Consider the following 15,314-nt stretch of genomic DNA (forward strand, 5'->3'; position numbering starts at 1 on the left):
TTCCAACTACTCTCCAGATATCCTAAGCAGTATGTCATCTGCTTATCAGAACATCTAAAACTGTAAATGCTTGTAAAAATGTGTTTTCTCCATGCTAAAGTTTTTAGAGAACTTCTGTATACATACTTCAGACCAGTCTTATTCTACCTATTTTTTTCCTATCCTTTGAGGTTGTAATGTTTCAAGGATGCTGTTCTTGGGTCTGTTCTTCCAAAGCATCTGGAGGATTTCATGTTTAGTTTCCAGTATGGAGATGACATGAACAAGAGTTCACAGTCAGAAGTATTGAGCAGTGTACACCTCTTCTCTTTCTACAGCTAATACAGCCAGACAGAGATTTGGGCACGAAGCCCTGCAGTTGCCTGCACTGTTCATCACTCTGGGGTTCTTATTTGGGCCTTATTTCTTATACTCTGTGTTTATATACTCTGTGAACTCAAATACATATTTGTTGTTTTTCAGTGTGAAGTTCAGATATCGTTACTTCCTCTAATGTCCTTTGCTACTGTCAATTCTTCTCTGTCATCATACTCCTGAGCAATTTGTGAATTTCAATGTGATTTCATGCAATGGTTTTGCTCGTTGATGTGTGGCTTAACTTGATGTGCACATTCAAATTTGTCCATTTTCAGTTAAGGAGTTCAGTTTGTATTTGAATTTCGGTTCTTGGTTAATCTAAAGTATTTTCATAGGATATTAGAATGGTCTGGGTTGGAAATGACTTTAGAGATCATCCAGTTCTGACCCCCTGACAGGGACAGGGACACCTTCCACTAGGCAAGGTTGCTCAGATTTTGTGGCATGTTAATCTGTGTCACTGTGGCTTTAGTTTGGAGCCCTTATTTTTAGGTATTGTTCACATTTTAAGGTGGTCAGGTAGCTTACACTTCATTAAATAAATAGAATAACTTAGATATATATTTTTGTGGTATGAATGCTGCCATTATTGTGAACTGATGGTTTACCACTGCTGTTTTTCCATGTGATACCAAATCAAAAATGCCAGGTGGAAGCTAACATTGAAGTTGTATAACACCTTGCAGTAAGAACAAGATAAAAATATAAAAATACAAGATCTTCCTTTCACTTTGAGCCTGAGCAGGGAGTGAGATTATATGTGTGGTTGTTACGATTTTGTAATTATCTTTGTAAATGTGCTGGGTGTGGTATGGTGACACTTCTACACAGAAATCTGGCTAAACACTGGATTTAAAGTCACCATCATTGTATATTTTGCACTCCCTAAATTAATATCTTCTCTCTCTTGATTTGTGAAAAGTGTTTGAGAAGGTAAAGAAAGTCCTATTAAGTCTCACCATTCTGAATTGAACTCTTAGCCAAAATAATAGTTTCAGTATCTGTACTTTAGATAACTCTCTGGATTCTTGAATATAAACTTATAGTCCTTTCTTAAATGGAAAAAGATAGAATGTGTAAGAAAGCTATTGTGGATGGAAATCATGTCAAGTGTCTATTTTCAATGAGACTATAAGAAGGTTTAGCTGGATTAGGCACAGGCAAGAAGCTTCTTTGTTGATTCCTTGGGCTTTCAGAGTGGCTTTATTTTTCAGGCATTAATGTTTATTTCTTTGTGGCAGGATGAATGTGGCTCAAGGGTTTGACAGTTCTCTCTCAGTTCCTAAGTTGAGTTTCCATTGCTGATCATGGCTGTTAGTGAAATGTATGTTCATGTTACCCTGTCTGATAAAGAGCATCGAAGCTCAAGCGTCTCCTCAAGAGAAGCTTCCATTTACAGTGAGAAGAAAATTATTTCTGCCTGAGATGGAGGGGTATTTTCAAGCTCTGCTAATTCCACATTCAATCCTATGTAGGATGCAGAAGGAATTAATGTCACTAGGGCAACCTGCTGCTTAGTTGCCAAAGAAGTTACTGCTTCCTTCAAATCATTTAAAGAAAATTCAGGGGCAGGGTAGCTTGCTCACTTACTATCTGCTGTATTTGCTTCCCGAGTGCATTTACATGTTAAGTGTTGCTAGTGTGGTAAGCAATAAGATTCCGAAAGAGATAACTTAAAAATTATTTACTAAAATTATTGACTAAATGTGTAATTCAAATAACCATTGTCCAGAGGTGCAACAAACATGAAGGGGGCACTAGATAAATATTCTGAGATTTGAGTTCTAGTGATATTAGTCCTAGTGATATTAGTGATGTGGCAGTTTTGCTCCACCTCCTTGAGCCTTTTCTGCTCTCCCTTCACTGGGTAAAACAAAGAATTGTTCTACTACTGTCAGTGCAGATCTTTAAATTCTCTGGGGTTCTGATACAGATTTGTGATCCTCTTTTCAGCCTCACTAATGTCTTGATGCCTTCACAATCTTTATGTCATTTGTCTCATGATGTTGGACTGTTTCCCCACAGACTCCATTTACTTGCTTCTGCAAAAATATTGTAAAAAAAAACCAAGGCAGTTATTTTCATCAGTTATGGAAGCTTCATGATTTTACAAAAGCATGATCCATTCTTATTACCTCACCAGACCCTCCTGCAGGCTATCTCTGCAGGTCTGACTGGCACATTTATAAGTCAAATAGCGAGATCATGAAAGTGTGTTTTACAAGTGACATTTCAGTATTATTTTTTTATGCAGTGTCTATGGGTCTAATCCTATATTATTTGCCTTAGGGTATGGTTCAAAATTAAATCTCTGTAAGTACCAACAGAAACTGACAATTGGTTTTATCATCATGACTTCAACTCCATTTCAGTGAGCTTTATGCACATTTCAGTAACTATTTGGAAGCATTAGGAGCTGCACAGATTTCATTTCTGTACTCAGGAACTATTTCAATAATTTCATAAATTGCTATTGGTAGGAGATTGCTTTACTATTGGACATTAATATACTTCTCATTAATGGTTTAAATGTTTTTGAAACAAAACTCAGCCAAGTGTTTCTTTGCTCTCTATATTAATACTCCTGTAAGTCCAAGACCAGAAGATCAACTCAAGTAAATGCTCAAAGATACCCATGGGAGTTTTGCCAGAATGGGGACTGCAGATTTGAGCTCTAACCAGATTAGCCCTGATGGCCTGGTGCAGAGGGTTCCTTCCCTATACTCCAGAGGAGCGGAGAACTCCTGTGGAGCCCCTCGAGTCTCTGGCTGGACAAATGCCTGCCCTGGCACCGATAGTACCAGATGGCAACGGCTCCCGAGGGCCCGTGCACCAGCTGCAGGTGATGGGAGCAGCAAACCCCAGGAATGCTTTCCCTTGCTGTGCTTTCTCCTCACTCTGATCAGATTGTAGGGGTGTGTGGCCTCTCATGGGCTGGACAACTTCACAGTCACTCAGGAACGCTTTTATATTACAAAAAACCTGCTGGGGAGCTGCAGATGGTTTTCACTCTCATTAAGTCTTTTGTGCAGCACAAAAGAGGTGGGACGGGTCAGGGAATATGTCCTGCAGATTTTGGCACCTAGGGTGATTCTTTCAATTAATACTTTCACCTGCTGAACAGTAATCTATCGAGAAATCTTGTGAAAGATTATATTTCCATCTCACATGAATGTTCTTCTGGTTGATCCTTTGAGCCTTTTCATGTCTGGATTTTTAATAGCTGTGGCAAAGAAATTATTATGGACTTTCTGTTTAGCCCATTGCCCTGTAAAGAGTTGGCTAGCTGAGGAAATATGAAATCTTTGTGTAGTATAGAAAAGTGTTCCTTGTCTTTTAGCACTTCTTGCTGCGGTATAGGGATGTTACCCCCTCAAAGGGCATGTTCTTCATAGCCTGCTGCTGATCCCATGGTGGTAAGTGTTGACCTTCAGTAATGATTCATTAAGTCCTTTTTGTTTCTTCTAAATGATAACAAAATGAAAAAGAAAGCAGATGGGAAATACTGGAATACTATTTTATTTTCTTTATACATGGTTTGCCAAAAAGTTGTGTTCTGCTTTTTCTGTACTTGTCTCCTTAGTATTTGTACGGAAAGTAATTAAGAGTGCCAAACAAAATGTATATTTATTTTTAATATTAGTGTCTTATGAATTATATTAATTATATGTCCTCTTTTGTTAAGTAACCAATGTCTAAAGTTAGAGCAGCTGAAAATGTTGGAAGGGGTGCATCCTTATGCCAGTATGTAATAGCTTCTTGTCTTATACAGGATTTAAAGGACATTAATTAGAAATTTTGGATGTCTAATTTATCTTTAGAGTAAAAGATTTCTACAGTCAATAGCATTTTGCATTTTTCTAACTAATTTTTGAAGATGAACAAAAGTAGTTTTTTCTCCAGTAAAATTTTTACCAAGAACATAACAAAACATTTTTGGAAGCTTTTGTATTCTAGTACTACTCCAGCTATTTTTATGTCCTAATCTCCAGGTGAGAGCAATTATAATTTTTCCAACTTTCACCCAATAGTGGCTTTGCCTCAAATGCATTGCAACTTAATTTTGAAAAGACATTTGTCAGCCTGGAAAGGTATTGCCACATGTTGTGTACTGCCCATCTCTGTTACAGAATGTTAGAGAAGGCAGTAGGAGTTTCTGATTTTTTTCACATGAACTTTTTGGCAAAGGAGAGATAAGAAGGATCAGGGAGGGCTGGATGAGAGCAGTAGAGTTGGAAAGAGGAGAAAAGACGTCTATCTGCTGCAGAAAAGCAGGCTCATTTTCCATGTTTTTTTGAGTCTGTTGAGGGTAAACTACCCATTGCCTCAGTGCATGGCTCTCAGAAGTTATCCTCTTGCTTGCTAGTGCAGTGTGTGGGCACCCACGAAGACTGAAGTAGCAATTCCTCCATGGAATGTGTTTATTTTCTGGTGTGCACCCCGCTCTATTCAGGTGTAGCCAGAGTTACATCTGAGGAAAACGGGAAAGAATCCTAACTCACACCAAAGATGTGGAAGCTGTTAATAAAGAACTGTTCATGTAGCATCTCATATGATGTGACTATGTCAGGAAAGCATGCATAGAAATCAACAGGTTTGTAAGCACTGAAAAGAGGTAGTGCCGAATTTCTACAAATACATTGGATTTTACTATTGTGATCGCCACCATTTATGTTTGGGGGAAGTCAAGAGGATTCATATGAATTAATGTTTTTGCTTAGTGGACAAGAAAATTTTCAGTATCCATTTCCAGGGAGATAAACATGAAAATCCAATGCATTGGATTTATGTACTTTTTAATTTGACAGATGAGAAGTTTTAAGTTACAGAAAGTCTTCACTCTTGTTATACAGTCAAAGGGCTTTAACAGTTTGCAAATCCACTGAGAATAATTCATTAGCTAAAGGTTTTCATCTTCTGGGTTTCTCATCTTAACATCAAAAAAATGTCATGATAACCAAAAACAAAGCACAAATAATCATAAAAGTTATGAAACTCTTGTCACTGCTCTTTTTTTTTTTTTTTCTATTTTCATCTTGTTTCAGAAAGTAAAATAAGTGTTACATTCCTGGAGCCAAACCAAGGTACTGTTGAAAAGGGAGATGTGTCTACAATGTCCAAATAAACACTAACCTATATATGATCATCCAAATCTGATCCTTTAATGTAAGTCCAGTCAGTTATTGCAATTACACATCACAGCTGTATACTCCTCAGTATAAGGAATCAGGGAAAATTTGTGTAAGAATAACCAGCTGCACGCTGATCATCTGCACATTAAGCATGTTTAAACTACTTTGGGCCAATGTGCCAAAAGGTGTGCAAGCCACAGAAAAGAAACAAACCAAAGTTTTAAAGCTTCAGGTAGGTGGAAGAGTGTCAATGACTTTTATAGCTTGACCTACTTTGGAATCCAGCCGCATACACTTGTATCTGGAGCAGTTCCTCTAGTACAGAAGGGCTGAAGAGCAAATTCCCTCCTTCTGTTGAAGCCCAAGCCCACAGTGCCATGGGCTTCAGTACAGAAAGGATTTGGAGCCCAGGGCTTTGAGAATCCACTATATTTACTTTTTATTTTGACATGCATTAATTTAATATAGTTGCCATCTATATATATTCTGCAGAAACTGTGTAGAAAGAGTACAGAAACCCATGTAGTTTCCCATATATTGTTTTATTTATATATATTAGAAAACAGATGTGGAATACAAAGTAGTGATGACTGATGTGCTCCGTGGTTGTGGGAATATTTTATCTTAATATGATATAGAGAACAAAGCATAAAGTGTTGTCTCATAATAATAACCATAGCCTTGATAGTGTAAGAATATGTCCATTTTCTCCTGTTACTGACATTACCGTGTTTTTGTTGGGCTGTGATTCTGCAGCGTTTCACATCTCTAGATTACTACGTGTTTTGTACATATTCATGTATTTTAAGTTTTCATTTCATTTGTGTTTTTTTTTGAAACCACATTTTCCTATGAAAACAATCTTGAATTCATTGTGATGGACAAAGCAGAAGTGAAATTGCCGAAAAAGTAGGGAATGTAGAGCTGTCGGCTCTGACTGCTGCGAAACAGACGGGTAATTGGCACTGAGGGGATGTGGAAGGCTGGCTCATACTCACGGCTGATGACACCGATAGCCGTCAGTGCAGATAACTGTGTGTGACTTAAAAAAAAAAAAAACACCCCGGCGTTTCAAAGCACCACCTCAGTGGCGCTTGCTCGTCAATAGCGGTAACAATGTAGCAGCCGCAGGAGCATTTCCCTCGCTCCGCACGGGGATCGCTGCTCAGCCGCCCGCCCCGTTCGCTCATTCTCGGGGTTGCGGACCGGGGCTCGCCGAGCAGATCTGGGTGCGGGCCGGGGTCCCCTGCGACGCGCTGGGCGCTGCACCCGGGGCCTGGGCGGCCGCATCCCCCTGCCTTGCGGGCGGCTTTGTTACCGGCTGCCCGGCCCCGGCGCCGCCCAGGCCCGCGGGGCTGCGGCCTCGGCCCCGGCCCTGCCGCCCCCACCCACGGCCGTGCCCGATCGCGGGGAAGATGCCGGTGCGGAGGCGGGGGCTGGCGGAGGGGCGGGGGGCGCGGCCCCGGCGCTGAGACGGCGCGGGGGCGGAGGGCGGCGCGGGCGCCCCTGCGCGGGAGGCGCTCGCCCCGCCGTGGGCGCGGAGGGGCTGCCGCCACCGGCGGGAGCCGCGTGCCGCAAGGACGGGGTGACTCCGGCCGCCGCCCGGCTCCGCAGCGGCAGCGGGAGCCGCCCTCGCCCGGAGCCCGCCGCGGGCGCGGAGCCGCAGTGCGCGCCTCGGCCAGGTGAGTGGGCGCCGGTGCCCGCGGGAGCCGCCCGCGGGGCTGGGGACGCGGCGGGGCCGGCGCGGGGCTCTCCGCGGGGCTCTCCGCGGGCGGCGGCGGGGCCGCGGCAGGTGCGGCACCCCCGGGACTCCGCTCCTCGCCCCAGCGCCCGCCGCGGTGGCCCCATCATGCCGGAGGCTCGGGCGCCGCGCTACCGCGGAGCCTCGCAGGGTTCCGCTCGGCTTAATTTAAATCGGTTTTGGGCCATTAAATTATAACTGGTTTCCTGCCCGGGGAAGGCGTTCAGCACTTTGTGTGCCGCGTTTATTTCCTCCGGGCTGTCCCCCTTCGCCGTTTAGTGTATTTATTTATGTATAAGGCTGTTCTCCAGATTCTATATAGCACTGTCCGTGGTGGGGAAGAAGGATCACCGCAGTTTTCAAGCGTGTTGTTTTCGAAACAGGGGGACTTCATATGTGTTTCTATTCTTGTATGCACGAAATACAGCACAATGACAGTATGTGTGTGGGAAAAATAGGTTTATAATCGTGTCCTCACTGTTCTGTGGATTGTTTGTTGATGTGGAGATTTTGTTCTTTTAGTACATTTTTGTTTTTTTCTCTTAACCTTTTCAGTGCACATCACTACAAACCAGGGTGTTTGAGAAAAATGAAATTCTCTTTTGGCTTGTATGATGCCAAAATAAATGAGAGTGTGGTATATGTAGTCAGTAATAGAGTTACATAATTTATTATCGCTTATTTTGTTCCTGTATATATGTCAGGAACACGGAGAGAGTATTTATAATTATTTTTTCCCCTCCCTTTTCTGGGGTGCTGTGTGACAGAGTCTTTGCACTACACTACATTGCATTAGAATATTTGCGATAGATTCGGCCCTGAATCACTCCTGTACCCGAAATACCATCGGGGCCTTACCTTGCTTCACTTTGTTGATGTCCTGGGCTGCTTCCTATATGCTCCAAAATTTGTAGATTTGTAGATTTTTTTTTCTGCCCCAACAATTATATTATTTTCTTACTTTTTCAAAAAAAGTAAGTCAAACCTTTATAAATATTTCAGTAGTAGTTATGCACAGCACTAAGGTACAGAAGGAAATCTGTGTCATGGACAAATTAAAAAACCTTCCTCCTATAGGCAGGTGAGCTGTTTGCTCACGTATTGGACTTCTTTGGAAAAAATGTCTTTATAAGATGATAATATGTGGTTGCAGCATCAGGCCATAAGGCATGATGTCATTATTAGCATATGAAAGGAACAAGCCTAATGGTTCCTGTCAATCAACACTGCTATTCAGGCTCTAAATTTCCAAAAATGTGGTGGTTGCTTTTGTGTCAGCTGGAGCTACCACAGTGGATGTCGAGTCTAATCCACATGTGTGTATCTATATTTCTGTCTTTAAAAGAGACACCTTAAAAGGGGCTCTGAGATTCCATGGAGCTCATATGATTGACTGGAAACCACTTTTAAACTTCTGCTTGGTAGTAGTTTAACTTGACAGAATTGTAGATGAAAAGCCTCCTTTCTGTCCATCTGTCTTTATAAAAACAGCCTTCTGGTGATGCCAGGGCAGAGCCATGGTTTGTTAGCATTATGGATTTAGTTTGGCTTCAAGCATTTGCCAGCCTCTGCAAGGACCCTCTGTCTTCCTTAAAGACCTATTGTTTTCTTGCTATTTGTTTTTTAGAGTGAATTTAGCTAATGGGCATTTCTGTTTGTTTTACACTTCCAGTGTTTTTTCAAACCTGGAAGAATGCACAGTGTTGCACCTTTAAGAAACTGTATGATAGTACAGTGGCTGCTAGCCAGAAACAATATACTGTTTTGTCAGACTTCCTGAGAAGAAATTGAATGAATTTTGTGTTTTCCCCCTTTATAAGATTAAGTAGTAATGCCTAATGGAAAATAAATTAACTTTTTCCTTTATGTGCCAACATGCTTTAAACTGCAAAGATTCAGTATGCTGTAAAATAAGGGGGATTTCTATGTATGAGACTCAATCTACAGATTAAATTCTTGAATAATTATGTCTAATTCCTCTTCCTTTTTTTTTCTTTTTAATCTAACTCAGCATTTTGTTCAAAAACTCCTTCAGTCAGTGGCAGAATGCTTAGGATTTTGCATTTTCTCCATTGGCTAATGAACACCTGTTCAGGTAATGTTACTGAATTATTAAAAACGAGATGTAAATAATGTGCTTCAAATGTAGCAGCACATTCAAAATCCTTTCTTTGAGACTATATCCAAAACACTGCCTTTCAAAGCATGGAGTGCTCTGACTGGCTGAGCCTAATTTTGTTTGATCCTGCTGTCATTATGCATGGCACGGCCATAACCTTTGTCTTCACATTGTCCCTTGCTAATCAGAGGGGGAGAGGCTGGAGTGTAGCTACCACCAGAAGCAAGTGTATTAATTTCATTGCCAACAGATGGAACAGAATTGACTGTTTCATGTAGAAGTTCTCTTACCTATCAGGAAAGGAGACATACTCCTGTAACCTTGGGAGCGTATGTTTTGGTGCTTTGAAGCTACTTGGCATTATGTGAGGTGTTTCTCTAATCATATCGGGGCCCTTTGGCAATTGAGAGTGATATGATCCATTATTTTGATATCTGAGTTTAGTATCTGAGAGAAGTTCCTTGTAATTTCCATTGAAATTGGAGTAAACTGCTTAGTTTATGTATCATTTATTATATATCACTATGCAGGGTGTATGTGATGTGCCTCCATAACAACTTGTTTGTGGTCAGTTGGAATATCAGTGAGGAAAAGGCTGAAAATCCATCTCTAGCAGTAGGATAGAAAACAGTGATACAGCTTTGTGTAGCATGGATGTGTGTTACAAGGACACATCTTTGTGGGAAGTAGGATCTGATGCTAAAATACTGTAGTACTTGCAGAAGAGTTCAAGTAGCGCTTTTTGGTTTTATATTTTTACAGAAACACAGACATCAGTGCTTGAAACGTGTCTTTTCTTAAAATTGAAGGAAGTTGTGGAGCAGTTGCATGCTCACTTCTGCATAGTTGTGTTAAATGGCTGTGGTTGGATTGTGAATTTTCATTGGAAGTGCAAGCCCTGACTGTTTGTTGGAGTTGGTCACTCTCATTACAAGTGGATGTGTTTGTTATCCCTTCCAGCACATAGGAATCCTGTAACTTGGTTTGATAATAAAGTTGGTGTTAGGTTTCCAAGTTCTGCTGACAGGATGAACACGTTTAGCTTTTGAAGCAAATGGTAAGTCACAGCCTTCATTTCACTCCATGTTCCCTTGGAGAGCTGTTCTTCTCAGGATACCTGGTAGTACTGGGGAGAAAATGACAAGTGTCCCAGGCTAAGTCTGGTTTGGATGTAGCCATTGGCTTGTGCCATTATTTTGAGTTTTGTTACATTTGCACAGTTTTGTGTTACAACTGTATTTTTCTTTGATTGGGGAGGACTAGAATGCTAATAGCAGTTGCTTAATGAACAATAATACTTGTATTTCATAATTTGTTTAATAAATTAGTCATAAAGTAGGCAGTTTTGAAAAAAATAAACAATAATTATGTTTGAAAGAAAGAGAGATTTGAAAGAGGATCTTTTCTTTGATATGTAGTTACCAATGTTTCTACATGGCACAGTTGCAGCTTCTGTCTGTGAAACAGTAATAGTGGAAATGAATTTAGAATTGAAGTGTGAGTCCATCATTATTTGACCAAAAGACTCAACTAGTGCAGTCAAACCAAACCTAACAGCACAAGTGGTGCATTATTTGTACTTTAGAACTAAGGAGATACCCAAAAGTGGATGATTGATGGGTCATCTGAATTGTTTCCTTTTGGAGAGGGGGTTAAGGAGTCATTGTGACATAATAATTGTTTGGGGCTTTGTTCATGTTATTAATGAACATGAAAATGAAAAGAATGTTGAAAATAAAGACTAGGATGTTGCAATAATAAAGTAACTATTGTTGAGCTGGTGTTTTTTAATGCTGCATCATAAGATTGGCAGACAAATGGAGGAGTTTTTCATACAGTGTTTTGGTTCAGATTTCTTGAAGTCTGTGCCTCCTTTCATTTGTGAAGCTGTATATACACACACATAATTTGATTTTATGACTTCCAGTCATAAAAACTTTAATAGCATTGTCAATATCCCTATATGCCTTATCTTGACCACCAGAGAAAGATATTAGGTAACAAAAATTAACATTTTGATAAGAAGCCCACTTATTGCATGGAGGACAGTCAAATGTGTTTTGTTAAGTGCTGTGGTGGCCAGGATCCATTGGCTAGGATCCACTTGAAAAATCAGATTAAAAGTTTTTGTGCTTGACAAATCCAATGTCATTAGTTTAAAAATTCCCTGAAGGGTAGTATTGTAATTAGATGAACCCAAAGCATACAGCAGTAAATTTCATTTTCTTCAAGGCATGACCAGCAGCATCTTTAAAAATGAAAACATTGACTGATCCTTGTCAGATAGAGTAGCCACAGTAGGAAAAAAGAGTTTTCCAGGAATAAATGCGACAGCTGAAGCTGCAGCACCTCATGGTGAGTGGAGTGGATCAGCCATAGACTGATGGGAAGCAGTGTGGTCTGTAAGGATCCTGCTGAAAAAAATGCTCAAAAATGGTAATTCACTTGGTGCCTCATATCAAGGGCATTGGATACTACAAGCTGAGCAAAATAATGTTAAAAAAATTGTAAAACCAGCAACGCCCTTTGGATCTTGACTGTCAGAAAGGTCAGTCTTTGAGTGATTCCTTAACCTCACTCTCACAAGAGCATGTGAGCTTCATAGTGCTGGGGTACAGCATTCCAGCTTCAGAAGTACTTGTTCAATGGTCTGTTTTCTTTATTTAAGAGGAATTTTTAAAAGGCCAGTCTGCTTGGTTGATCTTATTATTCTCCTGCATGTTTACTGATTTGAATCTGTTTTGAGCTGGTAGTTTGATAAAAGAGATTTCTCCTACTAGAAACAAGGAGTAGAGATGTAAATGTATCATCTCTAAAATGTAGCCATAACTACATAAACCCACATTTTATGTTTCTTGCTTCATTGCTCTAATAAAAATGTCTACATTGTCTTCACCAACATAAATATCATATTAATATCATATAAGTATTTATATTGTGAAGGAAAATAAGAAAAATACAACTAATGTGCTCTCTGAGTCTTGCAGAACTTCCCCTGAGGAAGGTAAGGAAAGGCTGGGGCTGTACCTGCTGAACCTGAGTGCTCTCATAGGGTTGTGGCACTGTCCAGGTGTCAGAGGCTCCCTGGCCTGCCTTGAGCCAGTGTCAGCAGCTCTGATGGAGCACTGCTAAGGGACAGCCATGGGCTATGGTCTGTCCCAACATGGATTAGGGACAAGACAGGCCTGTTCCGTGAGAAATGTGGGACAAGGGCATTTAGTGTGTGCTCTCCTGCATGGCTTCAGCATCTGGCCTGTTCTCATGCAGGTACAGATGTAGCCACAGAGATGCTGCTGCATGTGTGTGGATTAGAAAAAGCTCCAATTGAATGCTCTTTATCTAGACAAAAACAGGAGGCCACTGTCACTTAGGAGAAAACAACCCTTAAGGAAGATTGGTGCATATTGTTGTTTCATGTCTGTGTGTCTGTATAAAAACATAAATATATATACATACACACACACACAGACATTGTTTCATATAATAGCCATCTTATTATGTTTTGAATAATGCCATGTTGAGCAATTCCCAGACCTTCCCAAAATGCTGTTAGGATCTTTTAAGTGTGTGTAGCTAATTATCAACAGTTTGTGATTGCCTTACGTGGTGTTTTAGTGTCAAATGTTCACCTAATAATCTCTGCGTGTGTAGATATGACATCACTTCTCTGTTTCATTTCCTAAAATGTGTTTTGACTTCCTTTGAGTGAAATAACTTTGAACAAAATACAACTTTGACCTAACTAAACTTTTATAAACAAGTCCCATTAACTTGAGTGTGTGCTGTCAACTTGCTCTGAGCTTGGGTAATATGTCTTATGTTGGGCTGTTGACAAGCTGATATTTTTCATTATGGAGCTGTAGGTTAGTGTAGAGAGCCACTGCAAAAACCCTGGTGCTGCTGCTGAGCAGATGTAAATTCTCACACTCCTTAATGTTCCACAGACCTCTTGATTTTTCCCACCTCTTGCCTTAGTTTCAGTGTCATATATTTAGTTGCACTGAACAGTGTAGATCTATTTTTTGTTCTTGATACCAAAGATGTAGGCTTTTTCTTTCTTGAGAGAGAGGTTTTAGGGGTTTTTAAATCTTTTGAGGCATTGTATAAAACATACTGTAAATATTGCAAATTATGGAAGGCAGCTTTTTATAGAGTGGATTTATGGATACCTTTATATTAAATAGGTAAACAAAGTCAAATTGTCAGACTTCATGTTCTAAGTGGTGGACTAATCACCAGTTTAAAATGTTATCCTTATTTTCATTAGTTGATTTTGATTGGGTGTTTTTTGTTTACTTTATTGGGTATTTGGTTCAATTTTGCCTGGTAGTTTTCAGAATACTCATTTCCAGTGAGATGATGTGTCTTTTAAAAACTGCCTCACTGTTTTGGAAAAAATCTTTGCTTTTTATGTTGTTTCATTTCCTCTTTATACTGATGTTGATACTGACTGCGTACAATGGCATAGATTTAAGTATGGGGTTTCTACTTAAGGTAAGTCAACAGGTAAAAGGCTTTGGCTTAGATAGACTACAAATAAGTCTGGTTTTGATTTATGTTGAGCTGAAGATATGCTTGCTCCATCTTGATAGGGTAAATCACTAAGTGCAACAATTAATTGCCAAGGCTTTAAGAACATGAAGTCGGGAGGTTTTTAAACCTTGCTTATGCTTATCTTGGTTTTTAAAGAGTTTGAAATACTATAAATAAAAGAAGTGTGTTCAACACCTCTTGCCATAAACTTCAATTGTCAGCTGTATAAAGGGTATATGAAGTCAATATGAGGAGGACTAATGCATCTGTTTAATTTCTCTTTTAATGGGAGAACTGCCATGGATTTGCTTGAAAGAAGCTTTTTTTTTTTTCATATACTGCTGGGTTTTGGGTTTAAGTTAGTACACTTTGAATCTGTTCATGGAAGAAAATGTAAGTCTCAGGTCTTGTGCATGTCACTGTGTCTTCTTTCCAAGGTTTGTGTTGTTATTGTCACCGTGGGAGAGCTTCTCTTTCTTGTACTTTGATAAAAATTCACCCAAACAAATGGGAGATTGTGGTAGAGGAGCGAAGCACAAGCATTGATGAACTCTCAGTTACTTGGTCTGGAAAAAATCAGAAATAGTTCTCATTAAATCTTTTTTGAGTGTGATTTCAGGGATACTTTTTGCTCTCATAAGTGGACATTTTTCTGACAAATTAATGTGATTTTTAAATTAATGACATCCCTTTTTTAATGTGTAAGAATAAGTTTAGGCTATCTGTATATTAAAGACTTTGTTATCTGAAATACGCATTGATTAACCACATATGAAATGTTGTGTGTTGACCTGGTGTCTTACCTGGTTATGTGTCATTTAGAAAAGAAAAAGCAGGATTGAAAGAGCAAAGAATTTAGCTTTCTACAGGATATGCTTCATGACTTGTGGCTGTAAGTCAGCTGCAAGCAAACTTTATTTGTCAAATAATTATTTTGATCATAATTTGCAACCCTAAAATAAATTGATTAATGTTTATTCATTTAAGTAACCCCATGAAAAATCAATATTGGAATCATTCCTTGTTAGTACAGAGCAAGTTGTCTCTCCCTGCCCCTGCAGTCTGGACAGCAGCAGGGCCAGGACAATTAGGATCCGTGGAGTATCACAGCAGAGGCTGCTTTTGTGTCTTCCTGCTGCTGAGGATGGCTTGTCCTTTTGATCCTCCTCTATCCAAAATACGTTTGGAATGTAAATCTCATTTGTTACCTCTTGGGAAACCAGTAATGAAATCTTTTACTTTCAGACTGACAACCTAAGACTGGTGTGGATTGCTGAAGGCTAGGAGTTGTCTTTTAAGGGAGAACATATTAAAGGGAAGTTTTGCATCCTGTGGATAAAAAATGAATCTTCTTAACTGAGTTCTGTGATGGATTATTTGAATAAGGGAAAGTGGTTTTGTGTATAATAATATTGTCATTGTTTTTCTCACT

At 39.8% G+C, this 15,314-nt stretch overlaps 1 protein-coding gene across 2 annotated transcripts in view; it reads left to right on the plus strand.

Moving 5' to 3' along the window:
• The first annotated feature begins 7,055 nt into the window (after nt 1–7,055).
• The window catches only part of HECW2 (HECT, C2 and WW domain containing E3 ubiquitin protein ligase 2), a 148,337-nt gene continuing 140,078 nt past the window's right edge, over nt 7,056–15,314 (plus strand). For both annotated transcript variants that reach the window (XM_088058631.1, XM_088058632.1), the window contains exon 1: nt 7,056–7,171. The gene's annotated coding sequence lies outside the window, so the exon portion shown is untranslated. The remainder of the gene's footprint in view (nt 7,172–15,314) is intronic.

Source organism: Pseudopodoces humilis, chromosome 8 (assembly GCF_049639895.1).
Source record: "Pseudopodoces humilis isolate 2021_Gansu_Grassland_sample_001 chromosome 8, ASM4963989v1, whole genome shotgun sequence".
NCBI lineage: Eukaryota > Metazoa > Chordata > Aves > Passeriformes > Paridae > Pseudopodoces > Pseudopodoces humilis.